Consider the following 27,032-nt stretch of genomic DNA (forward strand, 5'->3'; position numbering starts at 1 on the left):
AACCCAAGGTCTCCACTCTTACATTCCACCAGCCCAGGTCAATGCAAAATCCAAGCTTGCAAGCAGTGAAGATGGCATATGGGCATTGGGGTGACCCACATCCACCTTCCCGTCACTGCACAGAGGGATGGCAGCACCTCCCGCTGCCCTGGCCCTCCCAAGGTCCACCTTCCTTCTGTCGTGCTGGGGGTGCCAAAAAAAAAAAAAAAAAAAGACAGACCCCTCACCACAGACACAAACTACCATAGCATGGAAACATCCTCCACGGAAAGGCGGTCACAACAAAGCCCAGCGGGACCCAGCAGAAGCCCGACGCTGCAGGCGAGGCTCCCCCCGGTTTGCAGAGAGCCGGCGGCACCAGCACGGCAGCACCGGGCACTGCTGCTTGGAAATTCCCAGCTCAGGGGTGAGCCCAGCTCTCACCAGCGGTTAGTGCTACAGCCAGGAGCAAGACAGGCAGCAACAAAGGCCTTGACCTGCTCTCAGCCTAGAGAATAAACACGTACAAGTTTCCTTCATTAAGTCCGATCCCAGGGCCAGATCCTTCCCTTTGTTCAACGGGTGTCAAACGTGACGAACCCACCGAAATCAATTGCCTGGTGTGACATTTACACCCAGGAGCAGAGCAGGGGCCAGCCCCGGCTGCTGCCAGGATGGAGGCGGGGAGGCAGCCCTGGAAGCACGCAGCAGCGCTGCTTTTATTGCCCTCTTCCATGTCGGCTGCGCAAAGCTCCGCTGAAACAGCGTTCGCCCAGAGCCGCCAGCATGGCCCTCGGCCCCGTCTCTGCCAGAGTTCGGAGGAGTTTGTTTATCTCTCACAGGGCGCTCTGCCTGGCGTAGGAAAAGAGCTTTGTGTTACAGAGAGGCACAAGGGCTCTTCTCCACGGCTCCATGCACAGCCCGAGCATGCACGAAGGCGGATGCCTCTGCTCTGCTCCAAATCCAATGCATCTATTGAAAAAAAAAAAAAAAAAAAAACAAACAAAAAAAAAACACCACACCAAGAGAGGAAAACTCTCACTGGTGCCGCTATCGCCGTGCTAACAAAAAGACCGCCACCAAAACTTTAATCTTCTGGGTACCAGCTGCAGAAAGCCCGGCCACCCAACGGAGTAGGAGCCTGCCAGCCCGCCCCCGGCGCTGCCTCCCCGCAGCCCCTCGGGAAGCAGCAGATCCAGGCTCACCGCTCTCGGAGGAACAGCACCGGCAGCCAAAGCCGCAGGCGGATGGGGAGCGCCGGATCACGCACACAATCGGGTATTTTGAATCCAAACTTCCTTACCAGCCTTCCTTACGGCCCCGTGCTGCTGCGCTGCTGCCAGCGCCGGCATCCACCGGCACCAGCAGACCGCACCGTGGCAAGCGGGCAGGAGCAAAAACCTTCCCTCCTCGCAGCCGCTTAAGAAATTACCCGTGCTTCATCCCAGAGGCTTCTGCCCCGCTGCTTTTCCTTGGCTTCTCCACCTTTCCACCCCTTTCGGTCACCAGTGTCTTGAGAGAGAGGCATCGAGTCACTCATTTTACCCACTGAGTATATACAAAAGACCCTGAGATTGTTCAGGAAGCAATTAGCCGCTGTTCAGAGGAAAATGGTGTTTTCAAATGGATAACCTTTGATGTAGTCAATAGCCTCGGCTCCTCTTTTTTTTTTTTTTTTCCTTTTTTTCCTTGCAGCCGCACACAAAAGAAATAAAAAAATAATTAAAAAAAAAAAAAAAAAAGAAATTCACCAAAAGGCTGGTAATTCCCCCCCGACACAGCCCACGCTCAGCAAAAAGGGATTTTCTCGCAAGCCAGAGGAAAAGCAGCTTTGGAAAGGCAGCTCATCTGCCCAACTTTTCTCCCTTCCTTATCCCAAAGCAGAGGAGAAAGATCATGAATATTCATCCCCCCGTTAGCAGGTTCTGCTTTTGTTTTGTCCTCCCCAAAGCCGGAGGAAGGGGGGAGCTAACAAGTGAGGTTAATGCCTGTCTCTTCTCTCCCATCCATCTCCTCTTTAACCAGTGACCTTCATGTTAAGCCCTGTTTACACGCCAGACCCCCTCCCCCGGCTCCCCCCACCCCGGTGCTCGGCCAGGGGCAGAAGGAAGAATTCCCCGCGAGGAGGACAAGGGAGAAGAAGGGATTTCGGGATTTATTTCAGCGTGCCACAGAGATTTTGCAAATCCCTCCCCGGTGGCACGCCGGAGCCGCCGTGTGCGTTTGCAGGGCAGAAAGGGGGAAGGCAGCGCCAACGTGCCGCCCGCTTTATCCGCCGCCTTCCCGGTGAATAGCGGAGGCGGCGGGGCGCAGCGGTACGCAGCCCCGCACACAGGTACCGCAGCCGCCCCCGCCCCGGTCGGAGAGGTGCCCAGGCGCTGCGAAACTACGGCACGGTGACAATAGCAGCGCTCCCAGCCAGGGCGCCGGCGGCCATCCCGCAGGGCGCCCTGCCTCGGCGGGCAGCGCCGGCCCCGGCTCCGCGGCTGCGGGGGAAACGGCGGCTCTGCGGGTTTCGGGGCGAGCCCAGCCCGCATGCCGCGCCCCGCGCCCCGCCGGGATGGGAGAGCGCGGATGCGGGGCAGCGGGGATGGATACAAGGATACCAAGCCAGGATGCGGGGCTGCGCGGGCGCGGGGATGACAGCGAGGATAGGAGCCAGGATACAGGGCAGCGCAGGCGGGGACGGCAGCGGGGACGCAGGGCAGGGCGGATGCGGGGAGCCGAGGCACCGAGCCCGGGCGAGGTTGCGCCCCGCTGCCGTCCCCAGCGGTGCGGGACCCGGGTGCGCAGCGGGCTGCCCGCGGGGCGGCACCGGGCAGGCGAACCGAGCCGAGCCGCGGGGCGGGCGGGCTGCGGGAGGGAGGGAGGCGGCCAGCCCCGCCGCGCCGGGCAGGGAGGCACCGCGGCCCCGGCATCCCCGCGGGACCGCCCGCCCCGGCCCCGGCAGCTCCGGGCAGGGGGGCGTCCCCCGCCCGGTCCAGCCCGCACCTGCCCGGTCCGCGGCAGCCCCGCTGCGAAGCCCCATAAAGAAAACGCCTCGGCGGGTTTTTGTCCCCCGGCGGGAGGCGGTTCCCGCGGCCGCGCTGCCGGAGCCGCGGGGCGCAATGCGGGCTGGCCCCGGGCGGCAGCAGCGCGGCGCCGGCCCGGCCCGGCCCAGCCCAGCCCGGCCGCGGCCCCTCCGCGCCCCCCGACGGGCCGCCGCTGCCCTGCCCGGGCCGGCCCCGCGCCGCCGCCGCCGCCTATTTTTGGGGCCGGTAAAGGCAAATCCGCGTATTTTTCCACAAATCGGCCGATCGGGCAGATAAAGGCACGCGCCGCGCCCGCGGAGGAAAGTTGCACCCGGGTTACTCACGGCTCCGGTCCCCGCTCGCCTCCGCCGTGCCAGCCATAATTGCATTCCACACCGAGCCGCCCGCCGGGCCGCCGCCGCCGCCGCCTCCTCCTCCTCCGCGCCCGCCTCCCCCCGCCACCGCCGCCGCCGCCCGGGGCTCCGCGCCCGCCTCGCTCGCGCCGCCGCCGCTGCCCCGCATGAATGGGACGGCGGCGCGGGGCCCCGACGGAACGCCGCCCGCCGCGCGCCCCCGCCGCCGCGCGCACGCGCACGCCCGCACCGGCGGCGGGGAGGGGGGGGGGGGGGAGGCGCCGGCAGCCCCGCACGCCGCCTCCAGGGGGCGCCCAAGGGGGGAGAGGGAGGGGAGAGGTGGGCGGGGCCGCCCCGCCCGCTCTTAAAGGGGCGATGCCTCAGTAGGGGGGAGCTAAAAGCGGCCGTGGAGCGGTGGGGACCGATCTCCCCACGCAACGCGACCGGGCTGTGGGGCACCCGCGGAGGCCGGGGCCCACCCGAGGGTCCTGGTCGCCCCCTGCCCTTCACCCCGCGGCGAGCCTGCGTGCCCCAGGGGTCCCCATCCAGCATCCTCCAACCAGCACCGCACCCAATCCCCCTAAAAATTACCAAGGGGGAAAAAATTAATAAAAGCATTAAAAAAGGGGAATAGTGGAGATGAGGCCACTTTTGTCACCTTCAAGTGGAGATGAGGCCACTTTTGTCACCTTCATCCTGCCACCCTCACTCCTGCCCCTTGCCAGGGCTTGCCTCCCTGGAGGCGGGTGCTGCCTTCCCCCAGCACAGCGCACCCATGCGAGGGTCCTGCGCGTCTGTGTGGCCCTACAGAAATGCGCCATCCCCTCTCGGTTGGGAAGGGTCTTTGTAAAGCCCAACAAAAATAAATACTGTGTTTATAACCGGGGTCACTGCTGGTTTCACGAGCGACCCTTGGGATGGAACTGGCAGGGAGCAGCTCTGCCCCGATGAGCCCACGAGGAGATGGAGCTGCGGGCAGTCATGGTTCGCTGGGACCCCACGCCACGGCAGGGTCACCTCTCCATGGGCCATCAGCGCAAGACGCCTTGTCCACCCAGGTCTTCATGGGTGCAACCAGTGAGATCTTTATGCCCACCGACTCCCAGCACTGAGACACACCAGGACAGGAACACGCCATGGGAGTTTGGGACTTGCCCCCATCCGTGATGGAAGGTAGGTGGGCACACGTCTGTAGACCTCCTCTGCCAGCGTCCCAGCAGGTGTGCGTGCCTCCTCCTGGGCCAAGCTGCACGCACGGACCCAGCTCCTTGCCCCGGCTGGCGGGAGGATCTGACTCCCAAGCCACGGAGACCGGGAAGCTCCTCTGCAAGAGCGGCACAGAGGCCACTGCAGGTCCTTTGGGAAAGGACATGGGAAGAGAGCGGGAGGCCCCTGGTGAATCTCGAGCAGCAAGACGGAGAAGGAAAGGGGCCCTGGGAGGCTCCAGCAGGGATAGGCAGGAGGATGGAGGGGAAAATAGGTGGTCTGGCTGAGTGCGACGGCAGAGGTGCTCTTTTCTTCCCACCCTCAGCACCCCAAGTGCTCACACCTTGATCAACACCCACCTGAAAGCGAAGATGCCATCCCTGCGACTCAGAGAACAGGTCCCATCTGACACAAACAGGGTTTTCTCCTCATTTTTCCCCACAGCCCGCCCTTGCCAGCATCCATCTCCAGGGAGGAGGCCAGGAGGAGCTGGGAACAGGCACATTCCTCTGGGACGCAGCGTTGGTGCCTGCCATTCTCCTGCCTCTTCTTTGTGCACACACACGGGGCCCAGACTTAAAAGCTTTCGAGACAGAGAAGAAATCGGTGAGCTCTGCCGGCAGGGAAGCGGCTGGGGTTTGGATCGCTTCCCCTGTATTGAAAGAAACACTTTTTTTTTTCTTCTTCCCTTTCTCCAAGAGACTAAATTTAGTGAATTCCTTTCACATTAAAAACTTGTCAGGTATTCACATCCAAAGAGGCTGCTGCTCTGGTCTCTCAGGGGAGTTACTGAGACAGCGAAACCTCTTAAACAGATAAAGAAGAAGGGAGAGATATTCAGGCAATCTCCCACCCGCTTTTAAACCTGCTTTCTCCCAGGACTGGTGCATGGGCACCTTGGTCCCACGGCTGCCGTCTCCTGCTGTAGGGGCAAGAGGGGAGGGATGAATTCTTCCTGGCTGGGGCAGGGCTGAGCGATGCAGCAGCACCGACCCCTGGGCCAGCGCTGCTGTTGCCACGTCCCCCTGCTCAGTCCCAGTGGGAAGGAAACCGGAGCAATTTATTTTTGCTGAAAGACGGATTGACAACATCCATCTAGCGACAGGGGAAACCAAGGTGGTGAAGCTGAGAAAAGAGTGGGCATCCCGGCTGCAGGCGCACCGCCAGCTCCCTTCTGAGCCTCCAAGGAGGGTCCAGCCCTGAGAGAGGGGAATAATAATTAAAAAAAAAAAAAAAAAAAAAAAGACAGCAAGAAACCCCAAGCATCCCCCATGCCAGGAGCCCAGCGCAGGGTCAGGAAGGGAGCTGGCAGGGCAGCATCCTGGGTTTCTCCTTGGTGGGAAGCAGCCCCAGGCCCGCAGTGACCCACAGAGCTCACACGGCTGGTCTGGCAGCTCATCCAGCACCGTGCCTGGCGGGCACTGGGACACGCTTGTCACTCATGTGGCTTCCCTCGTGTCTGGGCACCTCACCCCCACAGAGAGACCCTCGTTATCTCAGGAAGCTTGGCCTTTTATCCTGCTTCCCATGGGGCTTTAATTGCTCTGTTCAATCCCCAACCTCTCTGAGCATCCTCGCCCCCCTTCCCCAAGAGACCCCGTGGGCTGACAGCCTTGTCCTGCCCCGAGGACAGCCGGCTTGAGTGGCACCTCAAAGGCACTCAAAGCCCCGCGCTCAGCAGGGTGCTGGGAGGAAGGGCTGGAGGCAGAAGACGGCTCCGACAGCAGCTGGACCCAAAGCCCAGCGGTGAGAGGTTCACCCGGCTCCTCCTCATTATGTTAAAAGCTGACTCAGCACTTCTTACCCACAACTTTGACCAAAATTACATTGAGAGACACTGTTCTCGGTGTGTCTGGTGCACTTACCCTACGTTACCGAAGAAACCGAGGGGCATTTTGTTCTCTAAAAGCAGCCTGACAACTACTTTGTAAAAAAAAAAAAAAAAAACAAAAAAACAAAACTAATTGGGAGAGGATTAGGTCGCTGGAGAGAGCCCCAAGAGATCAGGAGGCTCTTCTGCTCAGCTCACTGGGTTAACCCAGTCCGAGCGGTGAGGGGCTAAAAAAAAAAAAAAAATCAGCTAAATACACATTTTTTCAACTGTTTGCAATTTTTGATGGCTTAAAATTTCTGCTAAAAGGCAGGCTCCTGCATGGTGCGCCTGGATCCTCAAACACATGCCACCTCCCTTGGTTATCACCCATGGACCATCACAAAACAAAGCCCCCAGAACCTGCGACCACAGTTTAAACCCCCCGTGCTGAACAGTGATGCACAGGGGCGAGAGAAATCCGGTGGCCTCAGCCCAGAGGCCTTTTGGGCTGTGAAATCTGGCTGGCCCAAAGAACAGCCTGCAAGCCACGCTCGGGCTTTGGGCACCTCCACACCTACCTCTGCAGCTCAGCTCTGCCCAGCCGGTTCCAGGGGATCCTCCAAGAGGGCATGGGCCACGGGAGGGGATCGGCTCTGCCCACGTGTCAGCAGTGGGTTTTTTTTTTCCTCCTCCCATCCTCGCAGACACCTTTGTGAACCAAGATCCAGGAAGAGAAGGGCTGGGCAGACAGGCTAGGGAGGCAGCGCTGCGTCCATCCAGAGGGTTTGTCAAAGTTTTCCAGGAGGCATCAGCAGCTCTTTAAGCTTCTTGTCAGCCAGGATAACAAACTGTGTCTCCAGAGCTCTGGGGAGCCAGGCTGAAATTAAAACAGGTAATGAAAAGAGCCGGTTTTTAGGGGATTGCAGCTGCAGAGGCAAGCGGGGCCAGCGGGCAACAGGCACTGAAGAGGCACCGGGGCTGTCACCAGGGTGGCGTGTGCTCCTCCTCTCCCGACCCTACCCAAGCAGGCAGGCACTCTGTTGACTGCCAGCACAGCCTTTATCCTTGCCTGCTGCTACAGGCACCCTCCGGATCAGTGGGGTCCACAAAGCATCGCCGGTGAGCATCCCCTCCCTCCACCCCACTGCGCTCGCATTCTCTGAAATGGGGAATCTTTCATTAGAGGCCCCGGTGGGCAGGCAGCACTGCCACTAACTACAGCAAGGAGCTTCCCCCCAGCCAGGGCTGGGAAGGAAGAGGTCTGCAGGCAAAGTGGGTCACTTTGAAAGGGACCAGGAGAAAGAGGGGTCTGGGAGCATCCTTGTTTACCCAGCCTGTCACGCCGGCAGCGATGCACCCTTTGGCTCAGGAAGGGGTTGGTGGGGTGGGCGCTGGGAGCTGTGGTTGTGGGACATGCCCTGGGGGACTTTGCCAGGCCTGTAGCAGGAGATCTGGGCATCAGTGCCAGCACATGGGACCCAGAAGAGGACACACAGCCTCAACAGGAGAGAACCGACACCCAGTGGGACGGCTTACTCTGCTCTTCTCTAAGCTGATCCCCAGCTCCCGAAAGATTTGCCTGCCCCGATGACTGTGTATCCACCAGCCGACAAGCCATGCATGCACCAGTCCTTCCCGATGGGCAGGGAGGTCCTGCAGAGATCCCCCCTGGCCATACCTGCACCGGCTGAGCTCCTTCCCGGCTCCATCATCCCTCGGCCCTGTGACTCACAACAGGGCTTAATTAGCAGGAAGCCTGATGCAGACACCTGTCAACTCCTCCGAGACAACCAGCATTTCACGTTAGCTGCCCCGGGGCTGTTCGGCAGGAACAGCTCGCTCTCCGTATTGATATTCCTTCATCTCAGCCTATTTTCCAAGCCGTCAAGCTGCCATCTCAACCCTCCCAGGCCCGGCAGCGCTGGGGAAAGCAGCCTCATGTCCATCAGCTCCCGGACTCCAATCCCACCTTTGCAGCTGCTCAGGAGCGCTGGAACCACTTTGTGCTTCCCCCCAGCAGCCTGAGGGCTCCGTGCCAAGGAAAGCAGGCAGCCCTTGACGAGCCAAACCCCGGCGTCCCTGCACAGCGTGCACCAAATGCAGGCTTTGAGTCGGGGCAACTTTGAAGGTAAGAGAGAAAGTCACTGCCCAGCTCTGCAGAGAGTTTCCAAGATGTAGACCTCCACTGCCACGGACACGGCATCACCGCCCCAGCCATGGCGCAGGCACAACGGCCCCTCCGGGAGCCACGGCGGCGGGTGGGAGAGGCTACCTGTCCGCTTTGATTTATTGCAGCTGGCAGAAGGGCACAGTGCCTCCACCAGCGTGTTTGGCACCAGGGGCATTTTGTGATGCAGTGGTGCCCTGTGGCCACCATGCTGGGTCCCACAGCAGCTTACCTGGGGTGGGCTGAGGGTCATGGCCAGTCTTGCAGAGACAGGAAAAGGCAAGACAGATTGACTTAATGTTTTTTTAAGTGGGGGATAAAGAAATCCCCTGTTAATTGCAAAATGTGTTAACTCACACTTAATGGTTGAGGGTTGAATAGCAACCTGAGGTCAGTGCTCACCACCTCGACTGGCTTGTCACCAGCTGGAACCAGACAGAGCATCCCTCCTGGGGAAACACCACAGCCTTCAGTGCACCCCTCCACCTCCCCTCCACCATAGCCTACCACACTGCTGCTTACTCCCACCTGCCCCCTACCCTCCCTTGCCAGCTGAGGACCACTTTCACGGAGCAGATCTGCCTCCTCCCTCACCATCAGGATGGCATGTGTCATCATCCGCTCCCCAAAGGCTTCCTGGCCCTCCACCAGCGCCAGGAGGAGAGATGCTGTGCTCAGCACATGTAGGGACAAGAGGGGGTCGCAGTGGTCTAAGAGCATCCCCCCTCCATTTCCTGCATGGGGAGAAGACAGAAAATTATGCAACCAAGACCCAATGATGCATTAGCCAGACTAAATGCCAGGCCATTGTTGCTCCTACTTCTAGGTGCCAGGCTCCATCCATCCCATCCCCAGGCTGGCTGCTTCCCCCATGACTCAAGTCAATGGAAACATCAACACCAAATCCTTCAGCAGCTCAGAAGTTCACCTTTGTCACATGGAACAAGTGGATGACTATGAGACACGAAGGAGTCCCTTCCCTTTCTCCAGTGCCCATGTAAAATTAAAATGGACAAGGAAGAAGCTGCTGTAAATAATGCATTTGTGGTGCACTACACAGCTTCAGGAGCACATATTCATTGTCTAGTCTTATTTAAAGAAACCCAGCCCTGCCTGCATCATTAAAAATGCATCCTGGTTTCAGCTTCATCCCATATACACTCACCACTGTGAAGCAGGTGGCTCAGTGGCTGTTTTCATGCCTTCCCACTCTCAGCTGTTCCTGGGCAGCCCCATGCTGGTACAAGTGAGGCCTCTGGGTCACATGAAAAATTCACACGCTTGGCATCAGGCATTTTCCATCCCTATGCTCCCTGTTCCTCCCTCGCACCTGGGCCTGAGGACCTGCTCTGCTGCTGCCTCCCAGGCCCCAGCAGCATCCTCCAAGCTGATAAAGGATGCTAACGAGAACTGCTAAGCCCCAGTCTGGCCACAGCATCAATCCTACTGCTTACCCACCCCGCCGCCTTCTTCCCACCTCCCCCTAGCCAGTCTTAATTCTCCCACACACGTTCCCCTTGCTCGCATCCTGCATCTCCTCCCCACCCACAGCCCACCATGCTGTGGGGCTCATCAGCTCTTGGCCAGCTGTTAACAGTCAGTGGGAGCTGAGCCCGCAGGGAAGCAGCTTCCCTACAGCATCCTCCTGCCTCGCCGGAGACTGCAGTGAGGAGTTGGGCCCCTTAGGACCCATGGGCTGCGGCGCTGTGTTTGCTCTTCATTTTCATTCCAGGGATGCAGTGCCCAAGGCTGGCGTCTTGCACAGCTCCTGGCAGGCACTGGAGGGAATTTAATCTGCTCTTGGTGCTCTGGAAACGGTAGCTGGGGGTGAGAAGGAGAGGCTAGACCCAAAGCTGGGAGTAAGGAGAGGAAGGTGAAGTCACCCAACGCCTGGCTGAAATTCACCACGTGCCGATCAACAACCAGGCAGCCACAAGCCCAAACGCCTCATTGATGGGGCAGCACTCCACATAACACGGCTGGAGCAATGGGAGCTTGTGAGTGATGAAGATCCATTGCTTGCAGACTGAGCTGAGGGAGGGAGGGAGGAGCAGGGCTGCATGCGGGGTGGCGAGGAGAGCAGCCACGAGGACCTCTGTGCCGAGAGCACGTGCCCCTGGCACATGTGGAGCCCAGGAGCAACCCACTTTGCCACAGAAGCAGGGCAGATCCTGAACCAGTGGGGCCGCCTACCCTGGGCACCCCTGGCACGGGACCGAGCAGAGATGAGCACCTCCAGATGCCAACCAGCCAGCCCGGGCACCACAGAGGCTCTGCAGGGAGGTGGGGGGAGACCCAGCGGTTGCCAGCCCCGACCAGTGCTCTCACCCCTCGGTCAGGCCATGACTCACCTGCACCCATCCCTGCAAAGGCAGACGGGTGTCCTGGGGTGCTCCTACCTTGATCGAAGGCAGAGCCATCAAACCACCTGCCGGGGGGAGCACATGGCCGAACGCAAGCGCGTGAGACCACAGCAAAGCCTGGGTCAGCGGCACTGCTCACAGCCCGTAACGCTTACCCCCACTTGCTGCTCACCGCCTGCTCCTCGCTGGGAAGCGCTGAGCCGCTGGCCGGAGGGAAATCGCCGGGTGGGATAAGCTGGTGGCACCGCTCGGACGCAAGGGACACCAACCCACAGCCTGCACCGGCAGCTGCACCCACCCAGGCACCCGCTCAGATCCTCCACATCCCCCCCGCAGAGGAGCTCCTCCGGAGACGCTGCAAGCAAACCTGGGAGATAACACATGCCTGCGACGTTAGCAATTAAGGAACATTAATTATAATAATAATAATTATCACAAAATAGCATTTTTATGGCACAATATTATGCTGAAGGATTTACAACATACTGAATCATGAAGTTCGTAATTAAAGTTATTTTAGTTTCTAATTTCGCTTTAATTTTATTCCAATAAAAGATATGATAAATATACCTTGGAAAAAAAAACCTGCAGAAACCATTACTTAAGACGATTTCCCTATACAGGGATGTTATATTGCAGCACAGAGATCCCTTGAGGAGCATCACAAACCTCGGCGAGGAAGAAATGTCCAGCCGCGTGAAATACCGCTCTCCCACAAGCCTTGCCCCAGGGTAGCAGGGCGTTTGCAGCCTGCAATGCATCTGCAGCCTCTTGGCTTCAGCTTCCCAGCCACGAGCCCTCGGAGTGGTTCTGTAAGTCAACATGTTTCTTCTCCTGGTAGGACAGTAAGGGTTGTAGAGCCTGGTTTCCACAAGGCAGCTCCCCAGGAATTGCCGAGCTGGGTCTGTCCCTCACGCAGAGTCCTGGCGTCACCACTAAGTGCATAACACCACCTGGACGGAGCAGGGATGCAGGACGGAGCAGGATTCACTCCAGCTCTGACTTCAGCCCATGCACTTGTAACAGTGGGTAGGAGGAAAGAAAAGAGAAAGAAAAGACCCAAATCTCAGCCTTCCTGGCCTTGGAGACTTCCTTGCCTTGACGCTCCCCCAACCTTTTTTCCATGAGAAAATGGTGATTGACTACAAAGGTTTTACAGAAAAAAAAAACCCCAACCTGCAATTGTTTTGATTAAAATTCATCACAACAGTAAGAAAAGGGAAAAAGAGGACCAGGAAATTCTTTATACATGGTCAAAGCTCTATGTCTTGGAAGAGATATTACCATTGTAAAAGGACGTTTCAGTTCCATTTTGTGAATAAATTCCGTGGTATTAACAAAATTAAAACCAGAATGCAAAGGGTGATGCTTACCACATCTGCAGCCCGCTCTGACCGCCCCGTATCTTGCTGCACAGGAATTTTGGGTGACAAGTCTATCGCCCCACTATGGAGCAAGATACATTTCGTGACCTCACGATACATTGTCCCCCCAAACAAGCCCAGGCTCCGCTTTGCCGGACCTGCACCGTAACCCCGCTGGAGCTGTGCAGGCAGCCAGGCTCGTGCCACCCCAGCTGCCCTCACCTCGGGGTCTCGCTGCTTTAGGAGACATGGGGCCACCCTGGGAGCCGCACCCCGCTCACTGCCAACACCAAATGGTACAAAAGGAGGGAAGGGAAAATGAGGAGCTACTGGGCTTGAGAAGCCGTTTGGCTCCAACCCCCCAAACACCGTCCCTATGGCCCAGGCGGCCCTGGCTGTGTCCCAGCAAAAAGCTGCCACAGGGTGCGAACAGCTGAAGGTCCGTCACATCCACCCCTCGAGAGTCGGCGTGGCCCCAGCTGGCACGCTGCTGTCCCGCGGCGCCAGCAGCCATTTGATGTGAAAGCCAGAGGATGTGCCGCATCCCCGTGCCCGCAGCGTGGTCCCCACCGGCTGCTTTTCGCCCGACCCCGCAGGGCTGCGGGCTGACGCTGGGGCAACTCATCACACCGATGGAGTGGCACAGGGCAGGGCTGGCAGACCTTCCAGCCCTCAGCTCTGCCCCTGCCCAAGCCAGGCAGCGCGGCCGGCTGCCTCCCAGCCCAGCCTGCAGCCCCCCTCCCCCACGAGACCCCTGGGATTTAACTTCTTCATAATTAATTTAAGTGCATCGTGCTGCCCACCGGCGCCTCCCCAACACCGATTACCCACCTCACTGCGGACACAGGGAACATTATGAGCGGGTACGGGAGACAATAGGTCTTGGCTCCCGACAGCCCATAACTGATGGCTGGCTTGGGAGGCAGCGGGGGCAGGACTGACTCCCAGAAAAGCAGTGGGTCATCCTGGCACCCACAATCCTAGATGAAGAGGGACCCAGCCTAGGCTGGGAGGGAGATGGGAATTCCCCAAAAGCTGAGCAGGGACGGTGGGGTGTGTATTTGAGGGAAGGGTGAAGGCTTTAACCAGAAGAGGTGCCTATATTACTAGCAAGGTCTTTAATTGATTCTAGGAGAGTGATTTCTAAATTATATCCTGACGTGTATGCCGCAATCAATAAATGCATTAAAGCAGAAGGAGCCTGCAAGCCTTCGGTCGTGCTGCTCCACGCCATCCCCGCAGCCCATACCCTGCTCCGTGCCCTGCCAGGGCTGCAGAGGAATCCCCCACGAGCAGCAAGGCAAGCACCCCTCCCTGGGCAGGCTCCCCACACCTGGCAGGGATGCAGGCACCCCAAAATACTGACTTCTTCAAGGTCTGCTGCCATGGTTTGGTGGCAGAGGCAGAAATAAGCCTCCCGCTGCCACACCAGGCTGGTGCTTCCACTGCAGCCCTGAGCTCCTCCTCACACCCTACTCCCCATCTCCTGGCTGCCTCTCACAAACTTATTTGATTTGGAAAACCAAGAGAGGGGCAGAGTGGTCCTTTTTACAAGGAACCCAGAAACTCTGAAAAGCTCGGCTGCCCACCTGTTTTAGGGTGACAGATTTAGGAAGGGGTTTAGCATCCTTAGGAAGGGGTTAGTGATTTGAAGAAGCCTTCTGGAAGTTCCTGCTCTCCATGTACGCTCCCCTGGCACATCCCTGCTGCCCGAAGGGAGAGCTGGGAGCTGGAAAAACAAAAGCAAATGCAAACACTTCAGCCTATTTATAAAAAAAGTTTACAAAACTATGAGTGAAAGACAGCTAATGATGCATCATATGGTTAGTGCCAGGGAAAATGCTCTAAATTGAAGTCCTCAAATATGAAAAGAATCAACATTTAATAAGACAGTTAATGTATGTTATTTAAATGTCACTTCATTATTAAAAGTGTATATTTTTTGAGGTTTAATAACCATGTAATTGAGGCATCTTTTCTATAGTTAAACCTTGGCAAATATGTTTTTCATAATTAGCTAGTATTTATTTAACATGCAATAACCATCCCATTAAATTTAATTACTTCAATTAATAGGTACAGAGGGGCCTTCTTTAATGTCAATATGTATTCTTAAAGATGGTTCTCAACATGGTGCCACAAGGAAGCTCGGCTACCTGGAGGTGCCCAGGGTGGGCAGGTGCCTGAGCTGAGCCATGGGGCTTTGCTGGCACCCCACTGCAGGAGCAGGGACCCCCGGGGAGCCAGCAGTCAGGAAGGGGGTGCTGCATGTCCCAGCCAGGGCTTGGGGTGCACGAAGAGGGGGATGCCAGCAGGGACCCCAGCCCATCCTTGCCAGACCCCTCCTCACTGCGCCAGCCCCGCCAGGTGCGGGGAGTGGGGCCGGAGGGCACGCTTTGCTGGGGGGGTGAAGCAGGAGAGGCTTAGCCTGACGCAGCCGCTGAGCCTTGTAGTCTAAATTAGTGAACAGCCCAGAGTAAATTAACTCCTTTAACAAACCATCCAGTGAGAGTTATTAACCGGTTTGTAATAAAGCCCAGCACAACGCTGCGCATGCTGCAGTCCGGCTGGGCTCCAGGCTATGAAACCCCACACTGTTAGAGAAGAAACCTCCATCACACAGGTATGCACCTCCCCGGCCTGGGGCAGGGGCTTTGCTGCCCCCTCCCAAGACTTCTGCCCCCCCAGAGGCTCTGCCCACTCCCCCAGCCCTGGCAGGACCCCCAGTGCCTCTCCCCCATCCTTCAGGCCCCCGCTGTCCGCGTGGACCTCACCTACATGCTCAGACATGGGTTTGCCTGAAGGCAGAAGCACCCGAGGAGCTGAGCCGGGAGGAGCGCGTGGTTCCCAGTGCAGCGAACGGGAAGCACAGCAAATGGGGAAGCACACTTGGGAACAAGGAGCAAACCCCTCGGAAAGCAATTACTGCTCGCAAGAAGTGGCTCACTAGAAACGTATCGCCTTTCCGCTACAGCAAAGGTGCTGGACTGCCGAGCAGTGGCTGCCAGCCCCTGGGCAAGTTGCGAGCAAGGTGCTCCCCTGGGGACCCCGAAATGCCGATGGCCGAGGCCAGCAGCCAGCACACACCCCCTGGCCTGCCCAGCGTGCAGCCAGGGGGACCCCCGTGCCCCACGGCCACCTGCCCATCCCTAAGGCCATCTCACCTGGGGGTGTGATGCTGGCTGCAGGCACCAGGTCAGGTCACATCCTCCGGTCTTTCAAACTGGTGAGATGATACTGGAAGCGCTCACCACAGTCAGGGAAACCTGGGGAGACAGTTGCAAGCTCTCTTCTGTTTTTCCAGCTGTCTTGAGTCAGGACAAGGCTCAAGAGACACTAAATCCTTGAAGGCACAGGTTTATAGGCTGGGCTTATACCTCTGACCAGGATGGCCTAGGTTCAGGGTGACTTGGTTCACCCTAGGGCAGAGATCCAGCTTTATCGGAGCCTGTGCCCCCAGAAATACCCAGCACGTGGCCCTGGGGCTTTCCTTCCACCCCCAACTTCTCCCTGCCTCTTCCAGCCTTTTCCATTGCAGCACAACGGGGGCTGCAGGGCGGCCAACATCTCGTCGCCTCGGTGTCCCCGGCACCTCCTTCCCCAGCTAAACCCTCTGAGGCCATTTGCAGGGAATGGCTGAAATGCACCAAGGCTCGAGCAGACTGGGGAAGCATATGTCTCCACGCATCTCCCAGGGCACGGAGCGAGCGCCAGCAGTGCTGCCAGCCTCCGCCGGGCAAGGCACCGGCTGCCTCTGCTCGCCCCGTGTGCAGCCAGGTAGCAAGACTTCACAGTGAGTCCCATTTAATTGCGGTAATGGTTTTTAAGGGACCCCGTTGCCTGCTGTGACAAGAACACCATGAGCTGGCTGCAGCCATCTGCTCCCCTGGCCTGGGGACCCCAGTGCCCGCAGGGGTGGGCCAGTAATTTCTGGCACTGAGGCTGGGTTCTGGGTGGGAGGATTCCACCCCGCTGCCCTCTTACCTGCAGCTTGGCTGGGGTACCCTGGCTGGGATGGGAAGCGGAGCCATTGGGCTTATTTAGTGCCTCAGTACAGGCACAGGTGCCCAGTGGCGAAGCTGCCAACCTGCGAGCAGCCACCTGCACCGACGCGGCCATAAGTTACCCGCGGAGCCTTCGGGGACCGTACCAGAGGGAACGGCAGGAACCCACATCGGGCAATCAATCCTTGTTTGCAGCCTAACGGGGAGACAGGGCGGCTGGGCGTGCAGCACAGGACTGCTGCTGAGCAGCGCTCACTCCTCCAGCACCGCTGCCCTCTCCCGCACTCCTCTGATTGTAATTCCTCCCTCCCCTGTGCTCCCTTCTCTGTGCAACTCCCCCTTCCCCTATCCTACTCCTGCCCCTCCCTTCTCTTCACCATTGCCCTTGTTTCCTCCTGCTTCTCCCCATCCTTTCTTCCCACCTCTCCCACCAGCATCCCGCTCCAAAGATGCTCCTGCAGCGCTGCTCCCATCCCCAAAGCAAGGGTGAGGCTGGTCCCCGACTGCCCCGCTCAGCTCCCACTGGGTGCCTGAGAGCCCTCGCAATGGGGCAACTGCTGGGACTCGGGCATCCCCTGCCACAGTATCAGCCACCGACTTCGTGGCTTTCCAGGGGAGAAGATAAAACCAAAGACATGCCAAACCACAGGACCACCTCCAGAGCCCAGACCAGCACTGCTGCACCCCAGCCCTTGGGGACATGAGGCTTACTGGACGAGGGCAGAGCACAGCCCAGGCAGGGCAGCCCAGCAGTGCTGCACAGGGACGTGTCATCCCCAGTATGACATCCCTGAAGCGAGCAAATGCCGTTTCTCACACAGCAGATGGCAAATCCTACAGCAGGGAGGGGAAGCGGGGTGCCCATCAGCACCCCCAGCTATCGCCTTAACTCTGCACCTCCCTTTTCAGGGCCAGGAGCCAGCAGCGGGCTCCCAGGCTCTCCCCTCCACCACCCTCCTCTCCTCAGCTCCAAAGGCCCACCAGGACACCCCCCCAGGACCAGGGACAACCTCTGCCTCCTGCCCTCTGCACCCAGGTCCACCAGCCACTCCTCCAGGAGGAAGCATCGCACTGGAAGCAAAAAAAAGGACCTTGATTTTAAAGAAGATAATAATTCTAGAATAAATAAATAAATAACAAGCCCAAGCACAAGTCTGCTTTTAAATTCAAATGTGCAATATGGCCCAGAGCCTCGGAGCCAGAAGGAAACTACAGATTTGGGCAAGGAAACAGGGAATATTTCACTTCAGCTCAGTCCAAGCCGTCATGATTTACACAGCAGCGAGGGAGGTGGGAGCGTGCTGCTCCCCGGGGGCTCTGCAGCTCCGGCAGTCCCCCCTTGCCCGCCGCCCCCGGGCTGCCATCGCTGGACCTAAAAAGTTTCTCCGGGCCCTCGCATCCTGCATCAGCTCCCCATCATGTCCCACCAGTTCCGCTTCAGGGCCACGGCTGTGCCAGGGCAAGGGGTCATCCCTGGGGCTCCTCTTTCATCCCTGGCACCCACGGGCGCAGGGTGCTCCCACCCTGCCGGGACTCAGGACCCTCCACCCAGCCCGGGTGGGTGCTGGAGCGGGACTGTAACGCCCAGCCCTGCTGCGGGGCTGTCCGGGCTGGCAGGGACGCCGGTGGCCGGGTGGGTGGTGGCACCGGGCAGCGATGCCAAGGCCGTGGCCCTGTCCCGCGGGGAGGGTGCAGCCCCCAGCCTGTCCCCGGGCAGGGGGTGGTCGCTCGGAGCCCAGGTACCCCGTGCCGGCAGCGCCGGCCAGCCCCTGCCCCTCGGCCCGGTGCCGCAGGAGCCCCGAGCCGAGCGGGATTCGCGTCCCCTGCGGGTCACAGGTGACACGAGTCGGACAGTCCTCAGCCCCGGTCCCGCACTGGGCACAGCCGGGCTTTACCCCTCCCGGACGGGGGGGGCAGCACCCGGGGTGTCGGGGCCGCTCAGGGGATGCGCCGCGGCGGGGGGCGAGAGCGAAGCTGCGCCGGGAGCGGGGCCCGGGGCTCTGCCCGGCTCCCCCCCGCCCCCCCCGGCCCCGAGCCGAGCGGCGGCCGCGGAGCAGCGGCGGTGGCAGCGCGGAGCGACAGTGCCACCTTGTGCCGCCTGCCAGGAGGGATCCCGGCCCCGCGTGCAGGGGTGGGTGCTCCGCACCCCTCGGCAGCACGGGGGGGGGGGGAGGGGCCTCGCGCCGGTGAAGGGACAGGGAGGTGACAGCCAGCCCGGGGCGGGGCAGGGCGGGGGGGGGAACTCGGCACAACTCCCCAGAGCTGTTCTTCCACCGGGAGCAGGTGCCGGGACCCCAGCAGCCCCGCACCTGCACCGGGGCAGGGGGACAGGGCGGGCAGGGGGACAGGGCGGGCAGGGGGACAGGGCGGCCGTGCCCTGAGCAGAGGAGCTGCAGGACCCTACGCCCCAACCCCAGACACCCCGCTGCAGCGGGACCAGTGTCCCAGTGACCCAGTGGACAGGTTCCGCACAGGGTGGCTGCTGGTGGGGCTGCGGGGAGGAGGGGGGGACCCCCGGGAGCACAGCCAGGCCCCCCCTAAAACACGGGGCCGACACAGCCGGGCATCGCCTCTGTGCAAAAAGAGCAAAGCGAGGGTGCAGGGTCTGCTGCCGGGCGGTGTGAAGGCACATGGGCGGTGTCAAGCACAGCCTGTCACCATGTCACCCCAACCCCGCGCACGGCTGCCGAGGCGTCGTGGCCCTGACGCAGCAATCCAGGGATGGAGGGGCTGCAAAGCTGCAGGCAGTGCCGTGGCATCCTCCCCCACATCCCTGTGGCACGCGCGCATCCTCCGCCACGAGCATGAAGAGCAAGGGGGGGGGGGATTGACCATGGGGTGGGGGGAAAATCTGCTTCACAAATTACCGTTAGTACCAAATGTCCCTTCTTATCAAGGCTGGACGGGTATTCAATTTTCTCTTCAAACGCCAGCCTTCTGAAATGGTAATAGAATTTCAAATCTAGGGGAAAAGGGAGGGGAAAAACTGAATATGCAAGGATTAACAATGAGAGAGAGAGACAAAGGAAGAAATTATACCCAAAAAATATAGTCTGAGCCTTCGCAGGAATTAATTAAATACAAATATAAAGAGAAAATTAACAGTCTCATGCTTAGGAGGGGGGAGAAAAGGGATATTTTCTGAGTTTAATTAACCTTTTTTTGCCAAGAACAATGAAGAGGAAGGGGGAAGGGAGGGAGAGGAGAGCAAAGACTCCTAATTGTTTTGCCTTGCAGGAGATAATTATGAAAGCTGGCCAGGTCAGGGTCTGCCCACGCGGGTTCAGGGTGCGTGGGTCTGACTCGCTCACGTGCTGGGACTGTGCATGTATAACAGCTCATTTGTCGGTCCTAATGGGTAGGTAGGTTGGGAGGACCAAAGGCAGAGCTGGGAAGAGCTGTGGTCCCTCAGATGCCAGGAGGCTCAAAGGGAGAGAGGAGGGAACATCCCTCCCAGCAGCGCCATGAAGAAGGGGAAGAGTGTTGGGCATCAGCAAGGAGGTGGCTGGTGGCCACAGTGGCTGGCAAGGCTGCAAGATGACCTCCATCCCCACGCTCCCAAATGTCGTTCGCAGGTTTGGTATCTGCAGCGCTCAGAGGCTTCAGTCACGAGGTGACAGCTTGGGGGTAGGATGGGGTTTTGGAGCAGCTGGATGCTGAATTAATGGTCTTTGTCACTACTGTTCCCTCCTGGGGAAAGCGGGGGAGCCAGGCAGCGGTAGCAGGATGAAAAGTGACAGGACAGGGAGAGGAAAGGCGATGCCTATGCTAACGCAAGTGCCTGCCTGCCGAGTCCTTGCTGCCCTCATGCTCCTTGCCCTGGCACCCCTCTGCTTCACTGCCACCTGTGCAGGAGCCACAGCACGGAATCCAAAGCAGGGGAAGGGGACAAAGCCAGACCTGGAGAGCGGGAGCTCTGGCAGCCTTAGCAGCAGGCCAACATCGTGCCCAGCTGTAAGCAGCAGCACGGTGCTCCCTCCGGGCTACAGGCACTGCTGGACAGCAAGGCTTACACCTGCAAGCCCCACAATAAACATTTATGGCAACTCACATGCCACCAGTGACCAGAGGCGATGGACACGGGCCAGTCAATGCCCCCCAGGCCCCTCGAACAAGAGGCGATGAGCAGCGGTACCCTCCTCCTCCGGGCCTCGGTGCTGGGGCTGCTCGCAGGGAGCAGCTCCCCGGGGGAAGGCACGGAGCTTCGGGGCCGAGGTGCTGCCTGCACGGGGTGGCTGCAAATAGGCAGCGCGGCGGGTTTCACTGTGCCTTTCACTACATCCTTGCAGCACCTCGGTGCCACGAGGTTAGGAGCAGGACCTGCTTCCCTCTAACCCCCAGACAGGTGAAGCAGACATTTCCCAAGGACCCATCACACAAATTCCTTGGGTCACCCATCCACGGAGATGTCCTCTACCCCTGCACCACAAGCTCTCCCAGATGCAAAGCTCCCTCCTCTCCCCCTAACCCTCCCTCACCGTGATCATGCCACCACCCATCACATGTGTGCTCGGGTGGGCGATGGAGAAGCCGGGGTACGCACTCCCGGACGAGGCCACAGGCAGCAGAGATGGCTTTCCTGGCAGGATCAGCTGCGCTGAAGCCCGGCTTCCACTGGATGACAGAGGGAGAGATTCATCATTCCCAGTCAGGAGGCTTCTGAAAGGCACAAGCCAAAGACCCAGACCTCCGCACAGGTCTGGCCCTGCCAGCACGGCATCGCCCAGGAGGACGCACACCCAGGCTATGGATTACCCAGGAACCGGGACAGGGTGATTAATAAGTTAAAACCAACACCAGCAAGCGTTTAACAAACAGCTCCTTATCTGTCCAGGAATAGATTGCAAAATTATTCAAGAGTCTTCAGTGTAAATTATTCTCAGTATAAGGATTGTTTAAATTGCAAGCTGGGAATATTACTGTGAAGTGTACAAGGTATGTGGTAAATTATGTAACCAATTTATGTAATTTATAAATTGAGTTACATAAATTAGCTACACAAGGTACAGCATGAATGTCAAATTGTATACTCAATTGTCACAATAATAGCTCAGCATCAGATTAGCTTGAGGATTAATCCAGACAGTACAAAGTCTGCTTGTTACAAATAAATAAATATAAATATCAAACTGTATACTAACAGCTCAAACTAGAAAGTTACGGGCATTAATAAAGTGCAACCGCTCAATTACTTGTCAGGAGGAAAAACGAGGCAGAGACAACAGGATCGCTTTGCTTTTCAGTTTGCCCAGATGTCCTCGTAGTCAGTGCCCTGCAGATTGCTTTAGGGAGGGCAGAACCTACCTGAGCCTTCTCCACAAGTCCATGTCTCACTCCTGGGGTAAGGAACATCTCCATTGTAAGGGGCTACAAAAGCACCGGTGACTTTGCAGCTAAGAAGTTTAGACTGCTGGCACCACCGCACTACTTAATTTGCTGCACACAGAGCCACGAGCATGGAAAAGTCCATGAATTTATTGCACAGCTTTGAGACTCACCTGCCATTACTCACTAACCCAAACATTCAGGACTTGGAGGACCCTTAGGAAACCAGAAGCAAGGCTGTTAGTTTTCCCCAAGTTAACAGTCAAAGGTACATTTTCAACCACTCCTTTTCCATGAGCTTCCTTTCCCTTTGGCTCCCGCAAACCGAGCACTCAGCCCCCACGGTTCCGTATGGGCGAGACAGCCCCGGGCCAGGCACAGCATTTTTGGATGTACAGAATCGGTGAAATGAAAGGTGCTCCTCTTCAGGTAGAGCTTTGATGTAACTTGAAAACCTGCGAAGGGTTTTGGGGAAGATATGTGGAACAACAAGAGGAAATATTACAGACCGGTTTATAAATTACTTAACCTAAAATCTAAGGCGGGATGGAAATAACCACTTTGGGCCAGACAAAGCAAGGGGAGCCAAGAGCTCTGCCCGGGGAGCCTCGCTCACAGAGGGGCCCCGTGGGTACTGTGAGCAGCAGCAGGGCTGAGCCATGTCTCATACTTTTTGCTCCACCATCCATATTTTCAATGGATGCTACATGCTTCCGAGTTTCAGAACCTTTTACCTTGTACTCCTCGTTAAAATCTAGCTTTCTCCCAAGCTGAGAATGGCAGAATTCTGCTCTCCCGAGAACAGCTGTGATTATGTTGTCAGCTACTTGCTCAGAAGTGCTGCAAGGTCTGTAGCAGTGTTAGAGCATCAACTTCCAGTCCCAGGGGTGACTGGGAAGCGATCTGGAACACAATTCTCTCGAGTACAACTTACTAAAACCTCCCTGTTAACAGGTGTGCTTTGTTTTCCCAGAGAGCTGTCTGAGTTTGGACCCCCCCTCAAGCAATCCCACGAGGTAAGCAGTGGTTGGTAGTGACCAAGTTCATGGTCAGGATGATATAGATTGCCTTAGAATTGTGGCGAACACATGGGTCTCATTTTTCCGTGCAGTTCCTTGCACTGTTGAATGGAGATTTTTACCCAGCAGAAGAACCACGCTTTGAAACATCTGCCCATCAGTCACAAAGAAGCAGCAAACGTAGCCCTTTCTCCTGATGCCACACGCGTATACTGTCACCTTGACACTGGATTCCTATAACCTACATAGATCTAACCCCATCCATCGGCTGAAAAGATCCTCAAATAAAACTACCCGAGTTTGGTATTAGCAACAAGCGACGCAGGACACCTACAGCCTCCGAAGAGGACATCTGCTTTGTTCTTTGAAGAGCTGAAGAACCAGAGCTTGCTCTCTGAGGGTGCTTCCAAGAAGATAATCAGCTTAAACCCTGAAGCATGATTTCTCTTCTTTATCTGTTTGGCTACAGACTAAATTGCGACCCTTTCCTTCAGATAGCACGGTTCATTTTTCCTGGCGCTGGGGAGGTCAGGCCAACCAGTGGCTGGGTGGAACCGACAGCTGGCACTGAGGTTTCACAGCTGGCTTTCATTAGGATGTTCGGGAAAGCAGCCATGAAGCATATTAAATATATTACAATGGCTCTTCCATTTTCTAAACCGCCCTCCGGGCTGGGAATATATACTTCAGGGTACCAGAAGGCACTATATAAAATAATTAGAATGTGGTCTTGAGATAAATGGATGAGCATTTTCTCTTTTTGTAACCTCTTTAACTTAAAAGATCCTGCAGCACTGCACAAGCACCTGATTTAAGTTTGGAACAAGCCTAGCACACAGATGAGTCTGCTGGTCTCAGCTTATACCCTGTTTGGACAACCCTGTCTTCCCACCACAGAGCCCCAAGATGCAGTCCCAGAGCCGTGCCTGGGAGCAGGCACAAACCTCAGGGCAAAAGGTGGCTCTGGACACCTGCAGAGCACGGGGAGGCCAGGCTCAGCCTACGTGGCCATCACAGATGCACAGTGTCGATTCATTTAATCCAACAAATTGCAGTCCAAGGACGTTATCATTAGTTGGCAACAGCACGCTGGAAGGTAAAGAGTAGGGGGGAGAAAGCCCCAACACAAAGGCTTGCAAAAAAACCCCAAGTAAATAAAGATTAAAGTGACTATAAAGGCTGTTTCACTGAAGCAGCCCATAAAGAGCAATTTCTCTGCCTTTTGTAAGCTTTTATTTTGGCTGATATGATTTAAGCTAAATCCTGAACTGGCATTTCCCCTCCATCTCATTAAGAGCCACGAAGCTTCATTACAGTCACCAGCCAGACTTCCTTCAGCAGTTGAAAGGCTACTGAAGAAGAAGTAAAGAATTAAAAGCCATGCTCACACACAGCTTTATCAAATGGCAAAAATTCAAATCTCTCCCTTGGTTCAGCCGCTCGGAGGGGGAATGCACAGCAGCACTGGCAGAGTTCCTGTTTACTTGTTTTATGACGGTTGTAACGAGGAACCCATTAAATTAATAGCCGTGCTTTATTTTTAATGTTATGTTTAGCTAATCCTGACTTACAGTGGCACTCCCCATTCATAGAAAATAAAAATCAAACTCACTATGATGATGGACTCCACTCACTGAGAAAATGGATACAGAGGGATGTTCAAGAGGTCGTAGGAAGGAAAAAATAACACCCTTCTCCTTCCTTCTGAGTGAGTGTCCCTCAGGTCCCTCAGCTGGTGCCCATTAGAGAAATTAGCTCAGGCAGTTCAAGGACTAAATAATACAAAACTGATCTAAAACCATAATGAAAAAAAAATTGCCAGATAGACCCAGAGAGAACCTCCTGTCCCGCCCGTGCAAGAAAGCAACCCCTTGGACAGCCAAGCGGTCAGAGGCTGAAAGCTGGTGATATTCTCCTTGCCTGTAAGGTTTCAGTTACCCATTTGCACGCTTCAGCCGACGTATCCAGGTTAATGATGCAACTAGGTCAAAATGAGCCTTCTTGCATCTGGGATGGATCTTGGGAACAGCAGCCTTCAATCTGCCTGTTCAGCCACCAGTGACACTGGAAGATTCAAGTAGCTCTGCCCCACACTCAAGGAGGAGATGCCAGTTGCAATTTGAGTTAAGGCGGACACCAAATATTGTGATACACCCATATCAATTAGTTGTCAACGGCTCACGTCTCACGATGTCTGTTATGGGTCACAGGCTCTCCCACTTGTCTCAGCTACACTGGGCACCAGTTGTCATAGTCAGAGTCCAACTCAGTTGGCCTCACACAGGGCACCAATTGTTGCAGCACAAACCAGTAGGCTGCAACAAGGCTTTTACCATCAGTCGTAGTCTACTGTCCATACCATTTCTCCTTCCTCCAGAGACCAGACCATATCACCCCTCCTCCATCCAACCCCCTCTCCCACACTCCTCAGGGCTATTTAACTACTTAGTGGAACGAGCTACAGCTGCACATCATCCATGTCAATCAACCCACTGCCTTCGAGGCACAGCCACAGCTGCAATTATCAATGCTAATCAACCCACTGCCTTCATTCCTCTACAGATGCCCACCCAGAGACACAAGTAGAGCCACTCAGGCACGGTGGCACACACGGCAGCACAGCCAGGGTGTGCGTACGTGGGCACGGAGCACTTTCAGCCTTATCACCCCACAACCCAGGCGAGTACTGACCAAGGACAAGCGCACACAGTTAGCAATAGCTGCAGGAGGATCTCACTGGATTGGGGAAAAGCAGTTCAAATGTACTCACCAGGTCCATCTCCCACTGCCATACAGCAGCCAGGCACTGCATCCATCCCCGTGAGAGCAACAGGCTAAGAGACTCCCAGCACTCAGCTCTCGGAAGACAGCAGCTGACTCAGAGCAGGTGCAACTCGAGTAAAACAAGCCCCCTTGTATTACAGAAAAAATTGGTAAATGCAGAGAACCCAGGAGGACCCTGAGTTTCCAGCATGATGCTCAGAGAGCTACTGACCATGGCAAGGCTGAATGAGCCTTCCTATAACTGCTCCTTGCCCTCAAGTTATTTCCTACTTTGCAGTCTGGGTGACCAAATAATCTTTCCTGGTCTTAAACGGTGATGGTAACATTACTCTTTTAAAATTCTGTAGAGAAGGAAGTAGAATTATCTTCTATGATAAAGAAAATACGAACTGCATGCACCAGTTTGCCGTGATTGGTAGTAGCTGGGAATGAAGACAACTTACCCCACTGCCAACCCAGTATTAACTCAGTATTCAGAAAGGATTTTGAAATTAAAGCTTTAAGGGATCCATAAGAAGGTGAGCAGATCCTAACTCTTCAAAAACAGCCACATGAGCCAAAGGGCTTTGTTTGGGCTCAGGCTAATTAGCAAACATGCTCCAAAGATATCAGAAATGATGTTTCTTTCTAAAAAAAAAACTATCTGAAAACAAAGGAAGATGCAAAGTACGAATCAAAGTGAGACTCCACGTCCCTACCGTCCCTCTTTCTATACTGCCTAGAACTTTCTATACTGCCTAGAAGTCTTCCATGCAACCGCTCCCACAGAACACAATGCTGGGCAGCAGGAAGCAGGCAGAGGCACTACTGACATCTCCTAGTGCATCGCACACACAACAAGGCTGGACCAAGCACAAGCTGCTCCACTGAGTGCAAGCAGGAAGAGCGACTACTTTAGGTCATTCCCAACTGGAAACCTGCTTCAGGAGCAGTTTGCTACTACCCCCGAGGGAGCAGCTGATTTCATCTTCAACTTGGAAACAAGCCTTTGTTTGCTGCTCTCCCTAGGAAGACAACAAAGGAAAGTTCTCTGCCATGTGCTAACCTCTTTAAAAAGTCTGAAAAGTGCACATGCGTTATTAAATTCAAGATACACTTTTGACACTGAGCCCTCCTGCTAGCAATGGCTGCTCCATTTGCTCCCTCTGGCTTTGCCCCAGGCTGTGCAACTACCACTCTGCCAGCATAATTACACAGCAGAGCAGGAGATGGAGAGACGTCACTACTTGCCCCGAACAACCTCAGCGTGAGGACTACTGGCCCAGGCTAATCGCTTCAGTCTGTGTCAGCCTTCACTCTCCCAAGGCATCAGCCCAGGAGAACCGGGGAAACGACGAGAAACCAAGACACATGCCAAGAGCAGAGCTATAAGGCTGACACATAAGGAGGGCAGGCAAGTCAGTTCAGGAATATCACATCCATCCTTCTCCAAGGATAAAAAAGAAACAAAAACGTGAAAGGGAGCAGGTGTGCGGCTACAGCCCCGCAGGACTGTGAGCAGCCCTTTCAGGCTCCCAGGGTGTTCTGAAAAAAGTCTGATAACTACAGTGCTGGGTGCAACAGCTCCCCGGGGTGGCGGCAAAACCTCCTGTTGCAGTTGTAGGCTGTATTTTATCCAGGTGCACCTGGTTACAGCAGCTCTTA

General features: G+C 56.4%; 1 protein-coding gene across 1 annotated transcript in view; it reads right to left on the reverse strand.

Annotated features, from left to right (window-relative positions):
• PLXNA1 (plexin A1) overlaps positions 1 to 3,439 on the reverse strand; it is a 121,330-nt gene extending 117,891 nt beyond the window's left edge. The window contains exon 1 of the mRNA XM_040591964.1: positions 3,335 to 3,439. The gene's annotated coding sequence lies outside the window, so the exon portion shown is untranslated. The remainder of the gene's footprint in view (positions 1 to 3,334) is intronic.
• Between the last annotated feature and the right edge of the window lie 23,593 nt (positions 3,440 to 27,032).

This window comes from Falco naumanni, chromosome 4 (genome assembly GCF_017639655.2).
Source record: "Falco naumanni isolate bFalNau1 chromosome 4, bFalNau1.pat, whole genome shotgun sequence".
Taxonomy (NCBI): domain Eukaryota; kingdom Metazoa; phylum Chordata; class Aves; order Falconiformes; family Falconidae; genus Falco; species Falco naumanni.